General features: G+C 43.0%; 1 protein-coding gene across 3 annotated transcripts in view; it reads right to left on the reverse strand.

Moving 5' to 3' along the window:
* The window catches only part of fam193b (family with sequence similarity 193 member B), a 66,912-nt gene that overhangs the window by 28,146 nt on the left and 25,763 nt on the right, over nt 1-13,003 (reverse strand). The window lies entirely within an intron of this gene.

Consider the following 13,003-nt stretch of genomic DNA (forward strand, 5'->3'; position numbering starts at 1 on the left):
CCAGCATCTGTAGTTTTTTCCCTACTTTTTGGTTACTTCTGCCAAAGAATACAATCAAATTCATGAACCATGTTCTTCCACCATCAAAACATGAATCAACCTCTTTCCAAATGAGTGTACATTTTATCCCTCAGAATCTTCTCCAGTAACCTGCCTGCCATAGATGTTAGGCTTACTGGTATACAGTTCCCAGGTTTTGCTTGGCAGCCATTCTTAAATAAATGCACCCCATTAGAAACACTCCAGATGTCCAGCACCTCATCCACATCTTACATCTCGTTTAGTTGAAGGAAGTTTTGTGCCATCCAACATTTTATGTCCTCAAGGCAGTGCATGAGGCTGATTAAATTTGATCGGTTGTTGGGTTTCAGGGGGAGATAAAGCTGTGTGTCATCCGCTTAGCAGTGGAAAGAAATGCCGTGCCTTTGAATGATTTGGCCTAGGGGAGCATGTACAGAGAGAAGAGAATGGGGCCTAGGATGGAGCCTTGTGGAACTCCACAGGAGAGGGTAGCTGAGGAAGAGGAATAATTGCCTATGTTGATGGAGAAACTCCTATTTTTGAGGTAGGAAACGAACCAGCTCAGGGCACCGCCATCAACACCAACCCCGTACCGGAGACGGTTAATAAGGATGTGTGCAACTTTGGTCTTCTAATTTGAGAAAGGACATTATTGCTATTGAAGGAGTGCAGCGTAGGTTCATCAGGTTAATTCCCGGGATGATGGAACTGACATATGAAGAAAGAATGGGTCGACTGGGCTTGTATTCACTGGAATTTAGGACGAGGGGATCTTATAGAAACATATCAAATTCTTAAAGGATTGGACAGGCTAGATGCACGAAAAATGTTCCCAATGTTGGGGGAGTTCAGAACCAGGGGTCACTGTTTCAGAATAAGGGGTAGGCCATTTAGGACTGAGATGAGGAAACATTTCTTCACCCAGAGAGTTGTGAATCTGTGGAATTCTCTGCCACAGAAGGCAGTGGAGGACAATTCAATGGATGCTTTCAAGAGAGAGTTAGATTTAGCTCTTGGGGTTAAAGGAATCAAAGGATATGGGGAAAAAGCAGGAACAGGGTACTGATTTTAGATGATCAGCCATGATCATATTGATTGGCGGTGCTGGCTCGAAGGGCTGAATGGCCTACTCTTGCAACGATTTTCCTATGTTTCTTTCCCAGATTCATTGGATATATCGAATAAGGCTCGAGAAATTTATCCATCTTCATACGTCCGCAATTGTAATATAAAATGTCCTCAAGACATCTCCATTAACTTTCCTCAGTTCTCTAGCTTTTTTAATTAAGAAATATAGCATGGATACATGACCTTCTACCCACGAAGTCAACACCGACCATCGATTACCCTTTCACACTAGTTCTGTTATCCCACTTTCCCATTCACTCCCCACACACTAGGGACAATTTACAGAGGTCAATTAACCTATAAATCACATACATTTGGGATGTAGGAAACCAGAGCACCTGGAGGAGACCCAGGCGGTCCCAGGCAGAACGTGCAAACATCACCAGGTACACACAAAATTACCAGTTTCAAGCCTCTTTTAGTTAATTTCAAAGTAAAAACAGACATTTCAAATAATGTGAATATGTCACTGTATACAAATAACTTAAGTAAATTCGCACATTAATTGATAATCAGCCCAAAAAGGTGGTAATTGGCTTTTCTGCTGTGTTTTATATTTTAACCCTATCTTAATTGATTTAGTTATATAATCTTGCACTTAAATTTAATATTTACTTGTTACAGTTCCACCACTGATTTTCTGGCACTCTTGGTTCCAGAGCTTTGCTGGTTTATCCAGCAGGCCAAGGAAGTCGGCTATGGGGATAGATTTGCTGGCTCCAGCTGGGCTGGAGTTCCAGAGCCCCAGCCAGCCACAGGTTGCAAATTCAACCCACCGATCGGCCCTGGAAGTTCTGATGAGGTCGAGATTGGCTGCCTTGCCCAGCCGAGGTGCCACATTTTCGGGGAGACTTCCAGGGCACGGGGGTGATTTCTCGCGGAACCCCTAGTGACCTCTAGCGGCCGAATTGACAAATTGGCCATGGAAGTCCCGATGAGGTTGAGATTGGCTGTCTTGCCCAGCCTAGGTGCCACATTTACGGGGAGACTTCCAGGTGTGGGAGATTTCTCGCGGAACCCCTAGCGACCTCTAGGGGAACCCTAGTGTTCATTATTTTTTTTCTTTCTTTTTTTCAATCCGATTTCTCAGTTTATTTGGCAAAGTGAAAAACACGGAGCTCATGCAAAAAGCGCGGAAAATGATTTTTAAAACGTGGAAATCCGCGGAAACTTCACATGCCTGATCACACAAACTTCACATGCCTGATCACACCGAGGTCAGAATTTAATCTGCGTGTGGGAGCTTGCACATTAGGTGTATGACCCCTCCAGGATTGTTGTTTCTGATAGACAGGAAGCTACAAAAGCTGCATCTCTGTGAAGGTGTCAGCCTACTGCACAGCAATTTAACCCCGGCGGCTTTATTGCTAGATAGCTGTATTCGAAGGACGTCAATCATCCTATACAGATAAGGAAGCTTGCTTTTCATCAGCGTAATCTGCGACTGTTCTGTAAAAGCGTTAGTGGAGTGTCTTTTGTCTCTAGTCGTGTTCAGTCTTCAGTCTTTTAATTACAGTTCCATAGTTTATTTGCTTTGTTAGCTAAGATATTTTCAGTTTTTAATAAAGGTCTGCAGATATGTAAGTGCTTTGCTTTGATGCCGGATAACCGTTGTGCTTGAATAATAAGTTTTAAATGCTACTACTAGACTCAGCAAATCATTGAAATGCAGTGATCCTGCACTGGATCGCTAGAAGTGCAAGGCTGCACCTCTACGAGCTGAGCCATTGTGCCACCCTAGTCTTCATGTCTTGCTCTGCAATAAAAACAGAAATATTCATTGAGGACCTAGCGCATCATCTGAGGCTCCACGCATAAAAGGAGCCCTATTCCCTCTCCAGTTTCCCTTTCCTTTTCCCTTTAATAGGTTTCTAAAATCTCTTAAAATTCTTCTTAAATTAATCTACCAGAGCTAATGCGTGCCCCCCTTGTTATCCAACTAATTTCCTTCTTAATTAAGCTCCTCAATCACCTACACTACTCCAGGGATGCACTTGATTCCAGCAGTGTATACCTGATATACGCTTCTTTTTTCCCCAGACCTGAGCCCCAATTTCTCTCATGATAAACAAGGCACATTCCTTGTATATGCACACTTGGCCAATAAACTTATTCATTCATTAATTCAGGGTTCCTAACTCCAACCTGCCCTACCTTTCATTCTAACAGGAACATGAAAACCATGCACTCTCAATTATGACTCTTTAAAGGCATCCCACTTTCCGGATGTCCCTTTCCCCAGAAAAATCCTACTCCGATTATTTGCAGGCTCATGTCCACTCCCAAAGTCGACCTTGTCCCAATTTAGATCTTTGGACCAGCCCAGTCCTTTAGTTTAATTTAGTTTAGAGATACAGCATGGAACCAAGCCCTCAGCGCGCCAAGTCCGTGCAGACCAGCGAAGACCCGTACACCAGTTCTATTCGACACACGTGACAATTTACAGAAGCCAATTTAATCTATAAAATTGCACATCCTTGGAATGTGGGAGAAAACCAGAGCACAGGAGAAAACCCTCGCAATCACAGGGCAAACGTACAAACTCCATACAAATAGCAACAGTTGTCAGTATTGAACCCTGGGTCTCTGGCGCTGTAAAGCAGCAGCTCTACCACTGTGCCACCATAACTATCTTAATGCCTTATCTGTAACTATTTTAAAGCTAATAGTTCTTGAATCACTGGGCCCAAAGGGCTTGCCCATAGACACTTCAGTCACCTACCCTGCTGTTTTTGCTATGAGTACGTCACGCTTTGCCTTCTCCCTTGTAGGGACCATCATTTATTACCAGAAGAAACTTTCCTGAAACAAGTGACGAATTCAACCCCATCTCACCCCTTGGCACCATGGCAATCCCAGTCTATATTGGGAAAATTAAAAAGCCCTGGACTGGGATTCGCAAACATTCACAATATTTGGAGGCCTATAGTTCATTCCCACTCCTTTTTATTTCTCCGCTCCATCCATATAGTTTCACTGGATGATTCTTCAGTAATATCATCTTAGATTACTGCCATGATGGTCTTCTTAATTTGTAAAGTAACTCCACCTCCTATTTTACCCACATCTCTCTTTTGCCTGCAGCACCTGTACATTAGGCTGAAAATCCAATTCCATAATGAGTATGGCGGATTTGTTTACGTGTGGCCTGTGATCAGTGAAATGTCGCAGTGTTGTTATCTACATTAATGATTTGAATGACAATGTAGTTAACATTGTTGATAATTTGCAAATGACACCAAAAATTGGTAGTATTGTGCACACATTTACAATTGGATTTAGATCAGTTGGAAAGGTGAGCCAAGAAATGGCAAATAGAATTTTAACACTGACAAGTTAGCAGTGTTGCATTTTGCATGATAAAACACGAGCAGGATTTGTTCAGCAAATAGTAGAGCCCTGGAGAGTTTTGCGAACAGAGATCTGGAAGTACAGGTGCATGGTTCCCCAAAACTGACATGTCAGGTCAACAGTGTGGTGAAGGCGGCCTTTTGCGCTCTTACCATCATTGGAAGAGTTTTACATGTGAAAGTTGGCACATGATGCAGTTGTACAAGTCGTTGGTAAGAGCACACTTGGTCTTACCACACTTGGTCTGCAGTTTTGGTCGTCCAGATATGAAAATGTTGGAACGGTGCAGAATAGATTTGCCAGGGTGTTACCTCAGTTTGAGTTGTATGGAGAGGTTGGATAGGAGGGGCTTTCTTCTTTGGAGCATAGGGAAGTCGAGGGTTGACCTTACTGAGGTATACAAAATCATGAGCAGCATGGAAAAAGTGAGCATTCACGGGGCAGAAGATTCAAAAACTACAGGGCATAGGCTTAAGGTGAGAGGGGAAAGCCTGAAGAGGGTCATCAGGATCAACTTCTTCCGTTCAGAAGGTTGTCCGTGTTTGAAATGAGCTGCCAGAGGAAGATATAGTGCATACAGCTTTAAAAAGGCACTTGGACAGATGTGGATACGTGCCAAGATTCATGCAGTTTGGTGCCAAGATTCTATTGTACACAGAATTTTTGCAATAGTTAAATGGCGCCGATTCAAATTTCAAATCATACTGAAACCAATAACAAACTAAAATATTCAAGAAATAAGTGACATTTTCATGGGTGAAGCTCATTCAGTATTAATTTTGCTTCCTTGCTGAAGTTTTTTTAAAAAGGCATGTCAATTGATTTATAAAGGTCTACGTTAATAAATCCCTATTTAAAGATACTTGCTAATCACACTGCATTATTCATTGTACGCCAAGACACCCAATTGCCTTCTTCACTCAGCCAACGTCGTGCCCACTTCGGCAAAAGCATAATAGCTTGCAGTCTGTTCTCATCTACTGCATTTATATTCACTAGTGCATCAGTCACTGAAAGGAAGCATGCAGGTACAGCAGGCAGTGAAGAAAGCCAATGGAATGTTGGCCTTCATAACAAGAGGAGTTGAGTATAGGAGCAAAGAGGAACTTCTGCAGTTGGACAGGGCCCTAGTGAGACCGCACCTGGAGTATAGTGTGCAGGTTTGGTCTCCAAATTTGAGGAAAGATATTCTTGCTATTGAGGGTGTGCAGCGTAGGTTTACTAGGTTAATTCCCGGAATAGCGGGACTGTCATATGTTGAAAGACTGGAGTGACTAGGCTTGTATACACTGGAATTTAGACGGATGAGAGGGGATCTTAACGAAACATATAAGATTATTAAGGGGTTGGACACGTTAGAGGCAGGGAACATGTTCCCAATGTTGGGGGAGTCCAGAACAAGGGTCACAGTTTAAGAATAAGGGGTAGGCCATTTAGAACTGAGTCGGCACGGTAGCGCAGCGGTAGAGTTGCTGCTTTACAGCGAATGCAGCGCCGGAGACTCAGGTTCGATCCTGACTATGGGTGCTGCACTGTAAGGAGTTTGTACGTCCTCCCCGTGACCTGCGTGGGTTTTCTCCGAGATCTTCGGTTTCCTCCCACACTCCAAAGACGTACAGGTATGTAGGTTAATTGACTGGGTAAATGTAAAAAATTGTCCCTAGTGGGTGTAGGATAGTGTTAATGTGCGGGGATCGCTGGGCGGCGCGGACTTGGTGGGCCGAAAAGGCCTGTTTCCGCGCTGTATATATATGATATGATATGATATGATATGAGGAAAAACTTTTTTCAGTCAGAGAGTTGTGAATCTGTGGAATTCTCTGCCTCAGAAGGCAGTGGAGGCCAATTATCATCATATCATATCATATATATACAGCCGGAAACAGGCCTTTTCGGCCCTCCATGTCCGTGCCGCCCAGTGATCCCCGTACATTAACACTATCCTACACCCACTAGGGACAATTTTTACATTTACCCAGCCAATTAACCTACATACCTGTACGTCTTTGGAGTTCTCTGAATAGATTCAAGAGAGAGCTAGATAGAGCTCTTAAGGATAACGGAGTAGGGGGTTTGGGGAGAAGGCAGGAATGAGGTACTGATTGAGAATGATCAGCCATGATCACATTGAATGGCGGTGCTGGCTCGAAGGGCCGAATGGCCTCCTACTGCACCTATTGTCTATTGTCTAAATGCACTCAAATGGAGCATCTAATGCTGAGTACCTGTTCAGACTTTACTTTAGACTTTAGAGATATAGCGTGGAAACATGCCCTTCAGCCCACTGAGTTCACACGGATCAAAGATCACCCCGCACACAAGCACTATTCCACTCACTAGGAACAATTTTCAGAAGCCAATTAACCTGCAAAACTATGTCTTTGGAATGTGGGAGAAAACCGGAGCATCGAGAAAACCCACAGGGTCACAGGGAGAACATACAAACTCCGTACCCAGGTCGCTGGCGCTACAAGGCAGCAACTCTGTGGCACTGTGCTGCTGTTCTGTTCCAACATTTAGCTCAGCAGAGCTTTCAATAATAATAGGAAAGATAAACAAATGATTGAGAGCAGAAATACAAGGCCAGTTTTTGTTCTATTATTATGCATCTAAAAAGATGAACCATTCACTCCATTGCCAAACACCAACTTAAGAGTCAAGAGTGTATTATTGTCATGTGTCCCAGATAGAACAATGAAATTCTTACTTGCTGCAGCACAACAGAATATGTAAACATAGTACACTGTAAACAATATGTTAAACGAGAGGAAAAAAATTCAGTGTGTATATACAAGTACACATATATATATATATATATATATCCACATAAATATATATATACACACACACACACACACACACACACATATATATATATATATACACATACACACACATACTCAAAAAACATACAATAGTAGTGCAATAATAATAATAATAATCATCTATTGGAGTTCCGAGCTTCTTTGAGGTTGTACTGTTTAATAGCCTGATGGCTGTAGGGCAGAAGCTGTTCCTGAACCTGGACGTTAGTTTTCAGGCTCCTGTACCTTCTTCCCGTTGGCAGGGGAGAAATGAATGTGTGATCAGGTTGGTGTGGGTCTCTGATGATGCTGGCTGCCTTTTTGAGGCAGTGATTCCGATAAATCCCTTTGATGGTGGGGAGGTCAGAGCCGATGGTGGACTGGGCAGTGCATTCCAAAGTGTTGCCTGACAAAATAACTAGTTTTATTTAAGGAATGACATTCGTTTCTATTTAAAATAATGATTTGAATTTTAATTTCTCATTCACTTTTAAATCCTTCCGTGATCCTCTCGATGATTCCTGCCAGGATGATCACCTTGTAAAATAGCAGCTTACTCTATTTTTGGATTCTTAATCATCTCCAAATTACTCCACCTTTGGAATTCCTTCCTACATTTCTCTGCAGCTCAGCTTGACTTTCCTCGTTTATGACAAACTCAAAATCCACTTCGGTGATCCAACTTTTCGTCATGTACCCTCACTGATCAAGAAGCTGTCATAAAATTTTGGTCAATGGCACACTGCAACGTTATAGATGCCTGATCCCTATAAATGGAAGTTGTGATTATTTAAAGAAAATTTAAAACCTGGCCAATTTAGCTGCTGATGCAACAATAACATGTTTGATATTATAGACAATAGGTGCAGGAGTAGGCCATTCGGCCCTTCGAGCCAGCACCACAATGCAATGTGATCATAGCTGATCATTCTCAATCAGTACCCCATTTCTGCCTTCTCCCCATACCCCCTGACTCCGCTATCCTTAAGAGCCCTATCTAGCTCTCTCTTGAATGCATTCGGAGAATTGGCCTCCACTGCCTTCAGAGGCAGTGAATTCCACAGATTTACAACTCTCTGACTGAAAAAGTTTTTCCTCATCTCAATTCTAAATGGCCTACCCCTTATTCTTAAACTGTGGCCGCTGGTTCTGGACTCCCCCAACATTGGGAACATGTTTCCTGCCTCTAACGTGTCCAACCCTTTAATAATCTTATGTTTCGACAAGATCCCCTCTCATCCTTCTAAATTCCAGTGTATACAAGCCTAGTCGCTCCAGTCTTTCAACATATGAGTCCCGCCATTCCGGGAATTAACCTAGTAAACCTATGCTGCACGCCCTCAATAGCAAGAATATCCTTCCGCAAATTTGGAGACCAAAACTGCACACAGTACTCCAGGTGCTCACTAGGGCCCAATACAACTGCAGAAGGACCTCCTTGCTCCTATACTCAACTCCTCTTGTTATGAAGGCCAACATTCCATTGGCTTTCTTCACTGCCTGCTGTACCTGCATGCTTCCTTTCAGTGACTGATGCACCAGGACACCCAGATCTCGTTGTACGTCCTCTTTTCCTAACTTGACACCATTCAGGTAATAATCTGCCTTCCTTATTCTTACCACCAAAGTGGATAAACTCACACTTATCCACATTAAACTGCATCTGCCATGCATCCGCCCACTCACACAACCTGTCCAAGTCACCCTGCAACCTCATAGCATCTTCCTCACATTTCACACTACCACCCAGCTTTGTGTCATCTGCAAATTTACTAATGGTACTTTTAATCCCTTCATCGAAGTCATTAATGTATATTGTAAATAGCTGCGGTCCCAGCACCGAGCCTTGCGGTACCCCACTAGTCACTGCCTGCCATTCTGAAAGGGACCCATTTATCCCCACTCTTTGCTTTCTGTCTGTCAACCAATTTTCTATCCATGTCAGTACCCTACCCCCAATACCATGTGCTCTAATTTTGCCCACTAATCTCCTATGTGGGACCTTGTCGAAGGCTTTCTGAAAGTCGAGGTACACCACATCTACCGGCTCTCCCCTGTCAATTTTCCTAGTTACATCCTCAAAAAATTCCAGAAGATTAGTCAAGCATGATTTCCCCTTCGTAAATCTATGCTGACTCGGAACGATCCTGTTAATGCTATCCAAATGCTCCGCAATTTCGTCTTTTATAATTGACTCCAGCATTTTCCCCACCACTGATGTCAGACTAACTGGTCTATAATTTCCCATTTTCTCTCTCCCTCCTTTCTTAAAAAGTGGGATAACATTAGCTACCCTCCAATCCACAGGAACTGATCCTGAATCTATAGAACATTGGAAAATGATCACCAATGCGTCCACAATTTCTAGAGCCACCTCCTTAAGTACCCTGGTATGCAGACCATCAGGCCCTGGGAATTTATCAGCCTTCAGTCCCATCAGTCTACCCAACACCATTACCTGCCTAATGTGAATCTCCTTCAGTTCCTCCATCACCCTAGGATCTCTGGCCACTAGAACATCTGGGAGATTGTTTGTATCTTCCTTAGTGAAGACAGATCCAAAGTACCGGTTCAACTCGTCTGCCATTTTCTTGTTCCCCATAATCAATTCCCCTGCTTCAGACTTCAAGGGACCCACATTTGCCGTGACTATTTTTTTCCTCTTCACATGCCTAAAAAAGCTTTTACTATCCTCCTTTATATTATCGGCTAGCTTACCCTCGTACCTCATTTTTTCCCCCGTATTGCCTTTTTAGTTATCTTCTGTTGCTCTTTAAAAGATTCCCAATCCTCCGGCTTCCCACTCTTCTTTGCTATGATATACTTCTTCTCTTTTATTTTTATGCTGTCCTTGACTGCCCTTGTGCCTCTTACTCCCCTTAGAATCTTTCCTCCTCTTTGGGATAAATTGATCCTGCAACTTCTGCATTGTACCCAGGAATACCTGCCATTGCTGTTCCACCGTCTTCCCTGCTAGGGCCTCCTTCCAGTCAATTCTGGCCAGCTCCTGCCTCATCAATAGTCAATTTATTTGTCACATACACATAAATGTGCAGTGGAATGAAAAATTACCCACAGTTCAACAATAAGATCAATAAAAATAGGCCATAAAAATATGCAATAACACATATTATGTAATCCTCTTTGCTATACTGTAATACTGACACTTCCGATTTTCCCTTCTCCCTCTCAATTTGTAGAGTAAAACTTATCATATTGTGATCACTGCCTCCTAATGGCTCTTTTACTTTGAGTCCCCTTATTAGGTCAGGTTCATTGCACAACACTAAATCCAGAATTGTCTTCTCCCTGGTAGGCTCCAGTACAAGCTGTTCTAAGAATCCATCTCGGAGGCATTCCACAAACTCCCTTTCCTGGAGTCCAGTACCAACCTGATTTTCCCAGTCTACCTGCATGTTGAAATCTCCCATAACCACCGTAGCATTACATTTGCGACATGCCAATTTTAGCACTTGATTCAACTTGCACCCGATGTCGAGGCTACTGTTTGGGAGCCTGTAGATAACTCCCATTAGGGTCTTTTTACCCTTACAATTCCTCATTTCTATCCATAATGATTCTACATCTCCTGATTCTATGTCACCCCTTGCAAGGGAGTGAATATCATTCCTTACCAACAGAGCGACCCCACCCGCTCTGCCCACCTGGCTGTCTTTTCTATACGTTGTGTACCCCTGAATATTCAGTTCCCAGCCCTGGTCCTCTTGTAGCCATGTCTCTGTGATTCCCACCACATCATACTTGCCAATGTCTAACTGAGCCTCAAGCTCATCCACTTTATTTTTTATACTTCGCAAATTTAAATACAACACTTTAACTTCGGTATTCACCTCCCCTCTCACACCGGTCACAATTGGCCCTAACCTTACTCTCTTATCCCTTCTAGAACTTCCCTTCCCATTTATTCGAGAATCCTTTGCAACTTCTCCTGTATTCGCTTCCCCTTTAACTCCATCTTCATATTCCCAATTTGTCAACCCCTCCCCCCCACTATTTAATTTAAAGCCACATGTGTAGCACTAGCAAACCTGCGTACCAAAATGTTGGTCCCCCTGATGTTAAGGTGTAACCCGTCCCTTTTGTACAGGTAACCTTTACCCCAGAAGAGATCCCAGTGGTCTAGAAATCTAAATCCCTAATCCCTGCTCCCTGCACCAGCCCCTCAGCCATACATTCATATCCCCGATCTCTCTGTTCCTGCCCTCACCAACACGAGGTACAGGTAGCAGTCCAGAGACAACCACCTTCGACGTCCTACTTCTCAGTCTTCTTCCTAACTCTCTAAACTCACGTTGCAGTATCTCCTTCTTCTTCCTCCCGACGTCGTCGTTGAAAGGATTTATGCAGGCTTGGGACGGCAGTGAGCCATCTGTTGGACACAATTACTGCAAATAAAACTTGCTATTTGTGCATTTTATATGCTCATTAAGGTGATCAATGTCAGTGCTGAAAAGTGCAACACATTTATTTTAGGCGCAGTGTCAGCATGAAGGTAAAAAACACACTGAGCCTTTAACCTTTCCATCAAAATGCGTGAGCTTCATATTTTTTTAAAAGCACCTTTGCCAGGGACAATATACCAATATGGAGCTTCAGTACAATACAACCTAACAGTCATATGTACTTATCACAGAAAATAAACTAAGCTTTGAGATTTGACCAGGACGAAGATAAAAATAATTTTGAGTTGGGTCTAATTGGAAGAAGAAAATTCAAAAGGGAAGGCAATGGACAACTGTTGTCGTATGTGATGCCGTGGTCACAGACACCAAGAATGCAGAAAATAGCCTGCAATATATATCTGCAAACGGTGGTTGAAAACGCTACGGATCGTTTTGTAAAGGATAGAAATAAAAAGGTAGCAGAAATTTTGCATAGTCAGACATTTTTGCATTTGGTGAAGTACACAAAAGCAGCACTTACAAAGAAATCAACCCCCCCGCCCGATTATTGCCACTGACAGGCATACTTGTAACAATTTACAAAGGTCTATAAACCAATATTTATCCAGTCGAAACAAAAAGCATAATGATTGAATTTTGAACTTTGCATCATTTTTAACTTGAGAAACTGGCATTTAAAAAGTTAATTTGAACTACCACAAACACATATGTATCTCTCTCTCTCTCAAAATTGAGTTGCTTAGAAAGGTTAATTCTGGACAGAGATGGCATTCCTGTAGTTACGGGACTGATCTCATCACCATATAACTCAGTGTGGAGTGAACCACAGAAGCAATGAGCAAAGCAGTGAGGCCTGGTGGTTGGCAGGTTGAGGCAAGCAGTCCAATCACTCAGCAATGAAGTGCACATGTGTAAGAAGGAACAGTAGAAAGATACTGGCTTAAACCAAAGATAGACACAAAAAGCTGGAGTAACTCAGTGGGACAGGCAGCAACTCTGGAGAGAAGGAATGAGTGACGTTTCGGGTTGAGACCCTTCTTCAGAAATGCACATCTCAGGAATGCACCATAGCCATCATGAGATTGCCGGTCATAGCAGGGGACCAGTTCCAGCTGCTCCATGTGTTGACAGACAGCCATCCATGGACTCTCACTACCTTCTGTTGAATATGATGAAAGTTGGAGCACCACATCTCTGTTTGGTTAGGCAGCCCTCCCAAATGTGAAGATTTTCCAATGATAACAAGGTCAGTGGTGATCACTGGTCCTCAGCTAT

This window comes from Rhinoraja longicauda, chromosome 14, assembly GCF_053455715.1.
Source record: "Rhinoraja longicauda isolate Sanriku21f chromosome 14, sRhiLon1.1, whole genome shotgun sequence".
Taxonomy (NCBI): Eukaryota; Metazoa; Chordata; class Chondrichthyes; order Rajiformes; family Arhynchobatidae; genus Rhinoraja; species Rhinoraja longicauda.